Source organism: Lissotriton helveticus, chromosome 2_1, assembly GCF_964261635.1.
Source record: "Lissotriton helveticus chromosome 2_1, aLisHel1.1, whole genome shotgun sequence".
NCBI classification, from domain to species: domain Eukaryota; kingdom Metazoa; phylum Chordata; class Amphibia; order Caudata; family Salamandridae; genus Lissotriton; species Lissotriton helveticus.
The window spans coordinates 1969295491-1969307994 of record NC_136059.1 but is presented as its reverse complement, the minus strand read 5'-3'; the positions used below and the strand labels follow the sequence as shown (position 1 = coordinate 1969307994).

The window sequence follows — 12504 nt, the reverse complement described above, 5'->3', positions numbered from 1 at the left end:
TTCAGTTGTTGATGCAAACATTTTCATATTTTTTAATACACTTTTTTCAAATATTTGTTTACATTCTACATTGCAATTTTTATCATATATACATTGTTATATTACATTAATTAGTATATTAAATTTAAAAATTTTAAATTAAAATTTAATATGTTAATTAATTTACATGTAATTGTATTTTTCTACAGTATGTACATAAAATTGTGTTCAGTGTTATACATATAAAAAAAAATTAACAATCAAAATCATATTTTTAATATACTATAATTATTTAATATATAATTATATTAAAAATATTATTGTATATTTTACATTAATCAAAAGGTTCTTTACAAACAATAATACATTTATTACAATACATGGAAAAAATAATGCTATTCATCTCTATTTTTGTTTAAATTATGGGGATTTAGTCCTATTTTAGTTTTTATTGTGCTGCCATTTTAATTTTTGAACTTCACTTTTTTGTCTATCTACATCGTTGTTTGGGTCAATTCAGAAAACGGAACCTCGCGGTTGGGAGCTGCTTCGTGTTGGTGAATGTAAGTTTATTTTACATTATTTTTAACTACATTTTAAGACATTATAGAGTTAGTTGTATTGTGTAAGTGTTGGTATGTGTTGTACTTTACAGTTTATGTGAAAAATACGTGTTATTTAAGGTCTTTATTGATAACGTACTTTGTAAGATATTTATTATGAAATTAAGGTTTATGTATTGTGTAAATGAATTAATTTAGGTGTTTTCCTATGTTTTATATGTTATGTTTAGGCTTAGTGGCTTTCGTATTTATTGTGGGTGAGTTTTGTTTGTATTTATTTACAGGTGTTCATTTTGGTGAGCTGAGGGATTTTATCGCGTAATTTTGGTTAAATACAGCTAAATGTTTAACTACATTTCTTGATTTTTCGGGGTTTTGGAGCGTTTTTATCGTCATTATTTTTCTCGTTTTTTATGGTTCCGTTCTCGAGAGGATTGCTACGTGGGACCCTTATAAAACAGTTGTTTTTTTCCATTTTGTGGGGATTTTTTTAAACCATGTGGATTTATTTATGTTCTATTCGTCTTGAAACCATCTTTTTGGAACACATTCTACAGCTGCACAACACTTAAGTTATTATTATATTTTAGATTGGGGTGGATTGAGCTATATTGTGCAATTTTGTTTAATGTCGTTTTATTATGTCTTAAAATAATAGAGTACATTTATTTTTACATGACATAATGTAACTACATTAAATAAAAAGGTTTGTTTTATTTATTGTTTGAAATGTTTTTATGTGTTGCTTGTTAAAGGATAGATTTTGCTATTAGTTCTAAGTATTCAATACCTTCAATACTTGGGTACATTCTGACTTTTTGCTGTAGGTATTCGTACATATTTAATGTTTGTTTACTTAGTTTAGGGCCGATTTTAGATAGAGATTGCTCTATTCTTAGTTCTTGGTAGCTTTGCTCTTTTTTGATGCTTTGGATTAGTTTATGAAGTGTGGGTTGTGTTCTTCCTATTGTGGCTTGGAAGGCGTTATGCCATCCTTCGACCGCGTTGTTGGTTTTGGCTTTCTGTGCCATAGTACTAGCATACACATTCCACCATGGAATTTGGAATTTAGGTTGTCTGCGGTGGCCCGAACGATGTAATCTTCCCACCCAGGTATCTTCAAAATAGTCTAAGAAGGGAGTTAATTTTGTCTCATTGGTGCGGTAGAAAGGGCTGTCAAGTAGTAAATTGTAATAGTTAGCAACTTCTGTTGTTGGTACAAATGCCAATGCTATTAACTTTTTAATCTGATAAGCAAAGTTACTGTTTGTTGAATATTTAATGCTTAAAGTAGATTTTTGTAAGTGTCTCCATATACTTTGGTTGTAGTGATAATAACACCCTTGTATTGATGTGTGAGGATATATTTTAAGTATAGCTTGAATCATGGCTATTTCAAAGTCTATTATTATTCTTTGTGGATAGTAATTATCAGTAAATTCTTTTATAGTTGTTAAAATTTCTATGTAGGTAGCATTTGTTTTATTTGGCAGCAGTGTATAAATTAAAGGGATATTTGTTTCTTGGTACTCACCATGGATGGTGTAAAGTTGATAGAAAGGTTTGGGACATACTTTAAAAGTTCCGTCCATCATCCAGGTTTCACACGATTTTAGTTTTTGCAAATTGCTATTTGTTGCAAAAAGTAAAATTCTTTTATCATGACTGTGGTTATCATACATTAAGAATTTATCTTCATTGTGTGTAATAGTATATTCAGGATAAATTATAATGTCTTGAAAAGTTTTAGGTGCTGGTGGAGTTGGATCAGAAGCTCGTTTTGTTTTTGCAATTAATCTTTTCAAGTTGGGTATTGAAGGTAACTGTCCTGTGACATGTTCTGGCACCTTGCTTAAAACATTTTTCAAAATAGTGGTGCTTGTTTCTTGTGAGCATGTACTAGCTTCTCTCAATGTCTCTAGTGCTTCTCTTACTTCGACTTCTGTTACATTGGGTGGGTGGTTATGCTCATGTACATTTACAACATTGTTATCAACAGTCTGTGCTCTACCATAGCATGCAGTTGAGTAATATTTACTACATTTCCAATACGTTTTATTCCCTTTGATTCTTTCTTGGGTGTAGGTGTAACCCATGTAGCTCAGCATTATTTTCCCTTTTTGAGAAGTAATAAAAGTAGCTCCTGTTGCCATGTCTAAGGTAGATCTGTGAAGACATATATATTTCTTTTAGTAAAAGTGATAAACATTTCTTGACATGTGTACGTTAAAAGGAAAAAGTGCAAAAACTTACTTCCAATGTTGTTTTCCTGCTAATTATATGTTTTCTGTTCTTATATGTAGATTTTCAATCTTTAATGTTCTGTAGTTGTGGTAAAGAATAATACAAAAAAATGATTTCGTTTTATAGTTGTTTGTTTTTACTTTCTGATTATTAATAGACACAGTGGGTATACTTACTTAATGTAGTAGAAGATGTTGTTAGTTTAGTTGTAGATTGGTAGATGAATTTTCTATAATCTGTAAAAGAAAGTTAAATTGTGTTATTTATTGTATTAGGATCTATTAGTAGGTAATAACATATCAAGTCTTTAGCAAGTTTACTTTGTGACTTTTTTAATTTATTTAAAAGCTTTCTAAGTACACATGGATAAGGCAGTTCATAATTTCATTTAATTATTATCTTGTGGTAGTTGTTGATAGGATGTTGTAGTTATATTTAAACAAATAAAAAGACCATCTTTTTAGTTTAGGGAGTTTAGCTAGTTATCGACAGGTTTGTATGATTAATGAAATGGGACTTCACTTACTTGATTTTTAGTATGCTGTGTTGTAGTCGTTGTAGTAGGTGTGTATTCTCTTGTTTTCAGCAAAGTAACCGTTTTCATCCAAGTTTGGCCAAAAAATGGTAAATTAAGTTAAGTCTGTAATTGTCTTTATAGTAGTGAGTTAATTAATTGTTATATTTGATTGGTTCAATTACATATATTTTAAATTCATTGGCTGAGAACATTAGTTTGAATTTGAAAGCCGTTAATTTGTAAAGAGTTTGTAGCATCAATAATTGTTTTCGATTTTAATTACAAAATGTATTATATGTGTTTTATTTTAATGGTAAATATTTATTACAATGTTAAAATGAGTGAAATGTTATTTAAAGTAATCCGATAAGAGTGTATGATAGTGTTTGGTAATGTTTATATTGGTTTACCACCTTTACAACTTAACTTTTACAACGCTAAAACCATTACAACGTATGTATTTACAACGCATGTTTTTACAACGTAGGTACCTTTACAACACATACCATTACAACGTAAGTATTTGTAAGTATATAGTTATATTTAAAATGTAATATGTTTTTTTTTTTAAGGGGTATATTTAGGGTTCAGGGTCAGTTTAGCGTTTTTGGGTAAAGGGGTATTTTTAGTGTTCAGGGTTAGTTTTAATTTTTTGGGTAAAGGGGTATTTTTGGTGTTCAGGGTCAGTTTTTAGTTTTTGGGTAAAGGGGTATTTTTAGTGTTCAGGGTCAGTTTTCAGTTTTTGGGTAAAGGGGTATTTTTAGGGTTCAGGGTCAGTTTTAATTTTTTGGGTAAAGGGGTATTTTTGGTGTTCAGGGTCAGTTTTCAGTTTTTGGGTAAAGGGGTATTTTTAGTGTTCAGGGTCAGTTTTCAGTTTTTGGGTAAAGGGGTATTTTTAGGGTTCAGGGTCAGTTTTCAGTTTTTGGGTAAAGGGGTATTTTTAGGGTTCAGGGTCAGTTTTCAGTTTTTGGGTAAAGGGGTATTTTTAGGCTTCAGGGTCAGTTATCAGTTTTTGGGTAAAGGGGTATTTTTAGGGTTCAGGGTCAGTTTTCAGTTTCTGGGTAAAGGGCTATTTTTAGGCTTCAGGGTCAGTTTTCTGTTTTTGGGTAAAGGGGTATTTTTAGAGTTCAGGGTCAGTTTTCAGTTTTTGGGTAAAGGGCTATTTTTAGGCTTCAGGGTCAGTTTTATGTTTTTGGGTAAAGGGGTATTTTTAGTGTTCAGGGTCAGTTTTTAGTTTTTGGGTAAAGGGCTATTTTTAGGCTTCAGGGTCAGTTTTCAGTTTTTGGGTAAAGGGGTATTTTTAGTGTTCAGGGTCAGTTTTCAGTTTTTGGGTAAAGGGGTATTTTTAGGGTTCAGGGTCAGTTTTCAGTTTTTGGGTAAAGGGGTATTTTTAGGCTTCAGGGTCAGTTTTCAGTTTTTGGGTAAAGGGGTATTTTTAGGGTTCAGGGTCAGTTTTCAATTTTTGGGTAAAGGGGTATTTTTAGGCTTCAGGGTCAGTTATCCGTTTTTGGGTAAAGGGGTATTTTTAGGGTTCAGGGTCAGTTTTCAGTTTTTGGGTAAAGGGCTATTTTTAGGGTTCAGGGTCAGTCTTAAGTTTTTGGGTAAAGGGGTATTTTTAGGGTTCAGGGTCAGTTTTCAGTTTTTGGGGTACAGGGGTTCAGGATAGAAAACAATAAAATTATATATAAATTAAACAAAAATTAAATTAAATGAATTTATATTAAATTAATTTACAATTTATTTTTTTCAATTAATTTATATTAACAAAATTAATATATACTTACCAATACTTACGTTGTAATGGTATGCGATGTAAAGGTACCTGCGTTGTAAAAACATGCGTTGTAAATTCATGCGTTGTATTAGTATTTGTGTTGTAAAAATTTCGTTGCAAAGGTATGCGTTGTAAAAGTATGCGTTGTAACGTCATACATCCTTTATATTACTAATGTATCTTTTTATTATTTATATATAAATAAAACATACATAGTGTATATACATATATGTTAGAAAAGCTTATTTTGATTTTTAATTATTATGAAAAAGTGAATAATAGAAAGGTAATGTGTATATAAGGTTATAAAGAAAATGACGATATTTTTTGTATATTAATATAAGTAGAAAGGTAGTCGATATTTGTGTAGTCGATATTAGTGTAGAAGGTAATGTTATTTTAAAGATAGTCGATAATGTAGTAGTCGATATTTATGTAGTCGATATAATTGTTAACGATATTAGAGTAGTCGATAAAAAAATATCGATATTTGTGTAATTTCTTGTTTAAGTATATGGTGACGATATTTTTGTAGACGATGTATTTGTGGCGATATTTTTGTAGGTCGATGTTTTAGTAATCGATATTTCATCATGGAACCGCTGCTGGGGCCCAGGGGGGGGGGGGCTGCCATGAGGGCTTGCCTCCCTGGGTCTTGCATTGCCCCCTTGATACCTAAGGACGTGATGGGACCCATTTCTTCTTCTTTTGGCAGTCCGGGACCTTTCAGGACTTTGTACAGCGTTTTTGATGCACTGAGAGAGATTTATTTTGATTTCCCCCGAGAGAGAAGGAGCAAGGGCTCTGCAGCGCTGAGCAGCTCACCCTGATGGGGGGAATCCCGGCATAAGGGATTCCCCCGTGATTCCCAAAGCGGCGGGTGCCCACCCCGCTTATTCTGATATTTAAATTGTGGTTGCCCACCCCACATGGCCATTTTATGTGTAATTCGAATGCGGGTGCCTACCCTGCGTCGTCTGCCTTTGCGGGTGCCCACCCCGCAGTCTCCTTTTTAAAAATCACCGCTGCGGCCCGATAGTGAAACGGACGTCAGGCACGTCTGGCTGACCTGGGACCGAGCCTGCGCCGGAAGGAAGAAGTGCTGGGAGGCGGCCAAGGCCGCTGATGGCAGCGCCGGGCTCCGATGGACAAGGGAAGCCCAGCATGCAGAGGAAATGTAGATGCTGGACAGCAGGGATCCCTTGGTGCAGAGAGATCCCGCGCATTTCTGAGCTGCCAGTAGGGTGCAGAGATCACCGCACAGAGAAAGAAGGAGAGCGTCCCCGAGGAGTGTGGGCTCTCCTCAGCCTGCCGCCCAGACCGAAGGAGACCCGCGGCCTGAGCACTGGTGAAGAAGAGAGCCGGTGAGTTGAGATGGTTGGGGGGAGATGAGGTTGAGGGCACAGTGTCGGTGCCCATTTCATGAACGGCCCGCCTGGTAGAGGACTGCTCCAATGTTGGGTATCTTTAGTTTACGAGCTCGTGTGGCTCCAACGAGTGGCATAATGATTGTTAAAGGGCCCAGAGGGGCCCGTTCTGTCCCCCCTACAAGCTGTCCCGCTTGTGAGAGGGCAGCTGCAACGTTAGGGGCATTTTGGTGTGGAGCCCCAGTGAAGGCCCCGAGGGCACAGTGGTGCCAGGGCTAGTTACTGATTCTCAGCTGCACCGCACCAGCAAGGGCAGTTACCACGTTTTTGCATATTTTGTCCGAGGGCACAGTGAGTGCCTAGGCATTTCCCTTGATTCCCAGCTGCGCAGCAATTAGTGCCAGCTGCAACGTTTAGGCCACAGGTCTTTGGGGGCATGGTGTGAGATTGGAGTGAGATGCACTTCTCGGCCCCTGTACTTTCACAGCTGTACAGCACTTAGTGACAGCTGCAACGTTTAGGTCTGCGATTGCGCACATGGATTCCGCTGCATTGGGCATTGATCCCCTTTGAGAAGGCCAGTTTGCCAGGGGGACTGTTAGGTTTGTAGGGCATCAGGCCCTATTGTGATTTATGTGGTGCTACGAAATTTGATTCATCTGCTATAATTTATGCACCCTGTTTTATTCCTCTAAATGTGGTTTATGATTATGAGATTTTGCATACTGTGTTTATGTTTGATTTATTCTCTACTCTGGTTTAGGTATGAGGTTATTTGCCTACTGTGGTTTATGCTAGTGAGATTATTTTCTAATATGGTTAGGCTTATGAGGTTGGCGCAGAATATATCTCACGTCTAATGTGATACTGTGCATAATATGATTTATGTTACAGGATGATGCTGAGTACAGTGTTTGACAGTAACTACTGGTTGTGTTCTATGTTTATTCTATGTTCTACATTTACTATTTTTACTAAGTGATGATTCTGACAGTGGTCCAAGTGGCCCTATTTTTGATATAACTAAGTATGGGCGAAATTTGCGAATTCGCGGTCCGTGAATTTGTGCGAAATTTCAAAAAAAGTCCGCGAGTTCGTGAATTTTCCCGCAAACTCGCGGATTTTGTGCCATTTGCACAAATATGTGACCACGTGTACCTGTAACTTTGCCAGCGTGCCAAAAGGCGCCGAGGTCCGTTGAGTGAGCTGGCCATTACAGTGGGGACGGGCGGGAAGACGTTTCATACTGCTAGTGTGTGGTGGATGGGGCCAAACGGGCGGGGCTTCTTTGCGAGTTCACATGCATCTTGTTTATAAAGGGTCAGAGACAGAGCAGAGCGGCAGATGAGGAGAAAGCAGCCTCCTGGTCACAGGAGCTACACGGGGATGGCGTTCGGGAAACTCATGGATGCAAAAATACATTTGGCACAGGACCCCAGAATCCTTCAGATGTCCAAGATAGCTCTGCTGCGCGTGTTGGTACAAAACCATTCTGATCCTGCTCAGTGGGTTCAGGCGCATGCAGCTGCTGCTGCTGGACAATGTCCCATCTCATACTAATCTGCCCCGTACAGGCATATGCTGGCGCTGGGCAGTAGGGTGCAGTGGCATGCGGGTGCTCCACGCCTGGTACATGCGCATACCGGTGCCAGGGGGGACACGTGTTCATTGGTGCTGTGTAGCAAGTTATGACTTTCCATTTTGATTGCACCAGACGGTGGCACCACCTACACGGATCAGGAGCATCCAGGCACCAGACTTCATGGTGCAAGAGCATAATGGTGCTGTGTGGTACGGGTATATGTACTGGGGCAGGGGGACACTTATGTATAATGTGTGCTCACACCCAGAGGGCTCCCAGGCAATTAAGCACAAATGATTTTCACACTGAGAGGGCTCCAAGGCAGTTCAGCCGCACGGGGGCTCACACCCACTGGGCCCCGGGGCAGTTCAGTAGCGCTTGGGCTCACAACCCCATGGCAGCTCAGCAGCACAGGGGCTCACACTCACAGGGCTCCCGGGCAGTTTAGCAGCGCCACCCTCTGGTTCATCACTGCCACCCCCTGGTTCATCACTGCCACCCTCTGGTTCACCACTGCCACCCTCTGGTTCGTCACTGCCACCCTCTGGTTCACCACTGCAACCCTCTGGTTCACCACTGTCACCCTCTGGTTCATCACTGTCACCCTCTGGTTCATCACTGTCACCCTCTGGTTCATCACTGCCAACCTCTGGTTCATCACAGCATCCTCTGGTTCACCACTGCCACCCTCTGGTTCATCACTGCCACCCTCTGGTTCATCACATCATCCTCTGGTTCACCACTGCCACCCTCTGGTTCATCACTGCCACCCTCTGGTTCATCACTGTCACCCTCTGGTTCACCACTGCCACCCTCTGGTTCATCGCTGCCACCCTGTGGTTCACCACTGCCACCCTCTGGTTCATCACTGTCACCCTCTGGTTCATCACTGCCACCCTCTGGTTCACCACTGCCACCCTCTGGTTCATCACGGTCACCCTCTGGTTCATCACTGCCACCCTCTGGTTCATCACAGCACCCTCTGGTTAACCACTGCCACCCTCTGGTTCATCACTGCCACTCTCTGTTTCATCACTGCCACCCTCTGGTTCATTACTGCCACCCTTTGTTTCGCCACTGCCACCCTCTGGATCATCACTGCCACCCTCTGGTTCATCACTGCCACCCTCTGGTTTGCCACTGCCACCCCCTGAATCATCACTGTCACCCTCTGGTTCATCACTGCCACCCTCTGGTTCATCACAGCACCCTCTGGTTCACAAGTGCCACCCTCTGGTTCATCACTGTCACCCTCTGGTTCATCACTGCCACCCTCTGGTTCACGACTGCCACCCTCTGGTTGATCACTGCCATCCTCTGGTTCATCACAGCACCCTCTGGTTCACCTCTGCCACCCTCTGGTTCACCTCTGCCACCCTCTGGTTCATCACTGCCACCCTCTGGTTCATCACAGATCTCTCTAGTTCACCACTGCCACCCTCTGGTTCATGACTGCCACCCTCTGGTTCATCACAGCACCCTCTGGTTCATCACTGCCACCCTCTAGTTCATCACTGCCACTCTCTGGTTCACCAATGCCACCCTCTGGATCATCACAGTCACCCTCTGGTTCACCACTGCCACCCACTGGTTCATCACTGCCACCCTCTGGTTCATCACTGCCACCCTCAGGTTCACCCCTGCCACCCTCTGGTTCATCACTGCCACCCTCTGGTTCATCACTGCCACCCTCTGGTTCATCACTTCCACCCTCTGGTTCACCACTGCCACCCTCTGGTTCATCACTGCCACCCTCTGGTTCATCACTGCCACCCTCTGGTTCACCACTGCCACCCTATGGTTCACCACAGCACCCTCTGGTTCACCACTGTCACCCTCTGGTTCATCACTGCCACCCTCTGGTCCATCACTGCCACCCTCTGGTTCACCACTGCCACCCTCTGGTTCACCCCTGCCACCATCTGGTTCATCACTGCCACCCTCTAGTTCAACACTGCCACCCTCTGGTACACCACTGCCACCCTCTGGTTCACCACTGCCACCCTCTGGTTCACCACTGCCACCCTCTGGTTCATCACTGCCACCCTCTGGTTCATCACAGCATCCTCTGGTTCACCACTGCCACCCTCTGGTTCATCACTGTCACCCTCTGGTTCATCACTGCACCCTCTGGTTCATCACAGCATCCACTGGTTCACCACTGCCACCCTCTGGTTCATCACTGCCACCCTCTGGTTCATCACAGTCACCCCCTGGTTCACCACTGCCACCCTCTGGTTCATCGCTGCCACCCTGTGGTTCACCACTGCCACCCTCTGGTTCATCACTGTCACCCTCTGGTTCATCACTGCCACCCTCTGGTTCACTACTGCCACCCTCTGGTTCATCACAGTCACCCTCTGGTTCATCACTGCCACCCTCTGGTTCATCACAGCACCCTCTGGTTCACCACTGCCACCCTCTTGTTCATCACTGCCACCCTCTGTTTCATCACTGCCACCCTCTGGTTCATTACTGCCACCCTTTGTTTCGCCACTGCCACCCTCTGGATCATCACTGCCACCCTCTGGTTCATCACTGCCACCCTCTGGTTTGCCACTGCCACCCCCTGAATCATCACTGTCACCCTCTGGTTCATCACTGCCACCCTCTGGTTCATCAGAGCACCCTCTGGTTCACCAGTGCCACCCTCTGGTTCATCACTGCCACCCTCTGGTTCATCACTACCACCCTCTGGTTCATCACTGCCACCCTCTGGTTCATCACTGCCACCCTCTGGTTCACGACTGCCACCCTCTGGTTGATCACTGCCATCCTCTGGTTCATCACAGCACCCTCTGTGTTAGACCTGTCAGCCTTAGGGTGGTCTCCCCTACATTTTTGCCCTTTTTGCCTCCCATTTTTATCCTATATTTTGTTGGACTTAGGACTCTGGGCGCCTCACCACTGATAAACAGTGCTGAGGTGCAGGTGCTCTCCCCTAAAACCTTGTGAGGCTGGCATATGAGCCACAAGCCACTGCTACCGCAGTAAGGCTTAATCCTCCATAGGCTAACATTGGGAACCTCCCCTTATGAACTAACTTCTGACAGGGACCTAATAAGTCTATCATGTTTGGTCTTGTTGGACTCGGGGCGGGGAACCCTTTCCAATGATATATAGGGTTTGGGCATTACTACGCTAGGGATCCCACTTTTTTAAAGGGGACTTTTTCCTGCCTACACTTAGATTAGGCTGCAGACTCCCCCCTCCCCTCTGCATACTGATAGCCTGCCTGGGTTGGGAGGTGGGAGGGGTGATTCACACCTTCTTCCCTGGGATGAGCTGTGATGGGCTGGCCACTGTAGCCTTAACGGCCTGTCTCTCGTCACTGTGACAGCTAGGTCAGGGAAGGCAGGGAACATACCAGAACTCCCTGGACTCTTCCAGAAGCCCCTGCCCCCCAGACCCTTCCAGAGACTTCCACCACTTTCTAGCCTAGACTAAAAAGATATATAAGGGAGGGTCCTGGTCTCACATTCTTGTTACACTGCTGGACCTGGAAGAATCCCTGCTGGAGTGAGGACTGCTGCGCAAGAGGATTGCCACTGGGAAGGGGGCTGACTGCTCCAAGGAACTGCTTCCCCACAACCTGCTGAGCTGTCCTACTGTCTGCTGATCCTGCCTTGCATGGGAGAGTGCAACATCACCACCAGAGTGTCTCCACAACATCCCAAAGGAACTACTTTTCTTTGAACAACAATTTAAAGAGTCTTCAACATTTTAAAGATTGCCTTTTTGGGACTGCACCCTTTTTAAGCTAAAGGAAACTACCTGTCCTTGGACCACAGCGATTTAAAGACTGCCCTTTGGAACAGCAACAACACTCTCAAGATTTGCCCTGCAATGCTGTACCTGCCCTCAGCACTGCTTGCCCCGTGATCCTCCCGAGGGCTCTGTGATTGCCTCTGCTTCTGGCGCAAGCCGACTGAAACTGGCCCTGAGGTCACCGCCACTGGGACCGGAGCGCGCTGTGTAGCGCTGAGAAGCGAAGCGCTGTGTGGCAGGAGGCTCCGTCGTTGCCCCGGACTTGGAGGCACTGTTAAGCCCTGTGCTAAAGGAGCGCTGTGTGGCCATGACCCCCACCCGTGCAGCGCCTGCTGAGCCCGAGGCCCCAGGGGGAGAGGAGCCTCGCACCCGCGCCCGCAACCACCACCCCAGGTAACGCCTCAGTGCAACCAGGCTGCTGCGAGGGGGCGGGATGCGGGTTGGCCGGGTACCTGGAGTGTGAGCTTTGTGCTTGGCTGGGAACCGTCCTTCACTGACCGGCCTACGGGGGCATAATTACTTGGTAATTGGCACTTGGGCATTTATTAGCATTACCAGCAGCGCCTGGGCAGCCGCACTTCCTACGCTGGGAGCATCATTTCTATGAGAGGCACACTTATTACGCTACAAGGGAACTTTGGCCTAAGAACCTTTCCCCAGTGAATTTTGACCATAAGAACCTACCTCAAGTGAACTTTTGCCATCCAAGG

The 12504-nt window shown here is 43.6% G+C and overlaps 1 protein-coding gene across 1 annotated transcript in view; it reads left to right on the top strand.

Annotated features, from left to right (window-relative positions):
• The window catches only part of IQCM (IQ motif containing M), a 1609700-nt gene that overhangs the window by 1033007 nt on the left and 564189 nt on the right, over positions 1-12504 (top strand). The gene's annotated exons all lie outside the window — the stretch shown is intronic.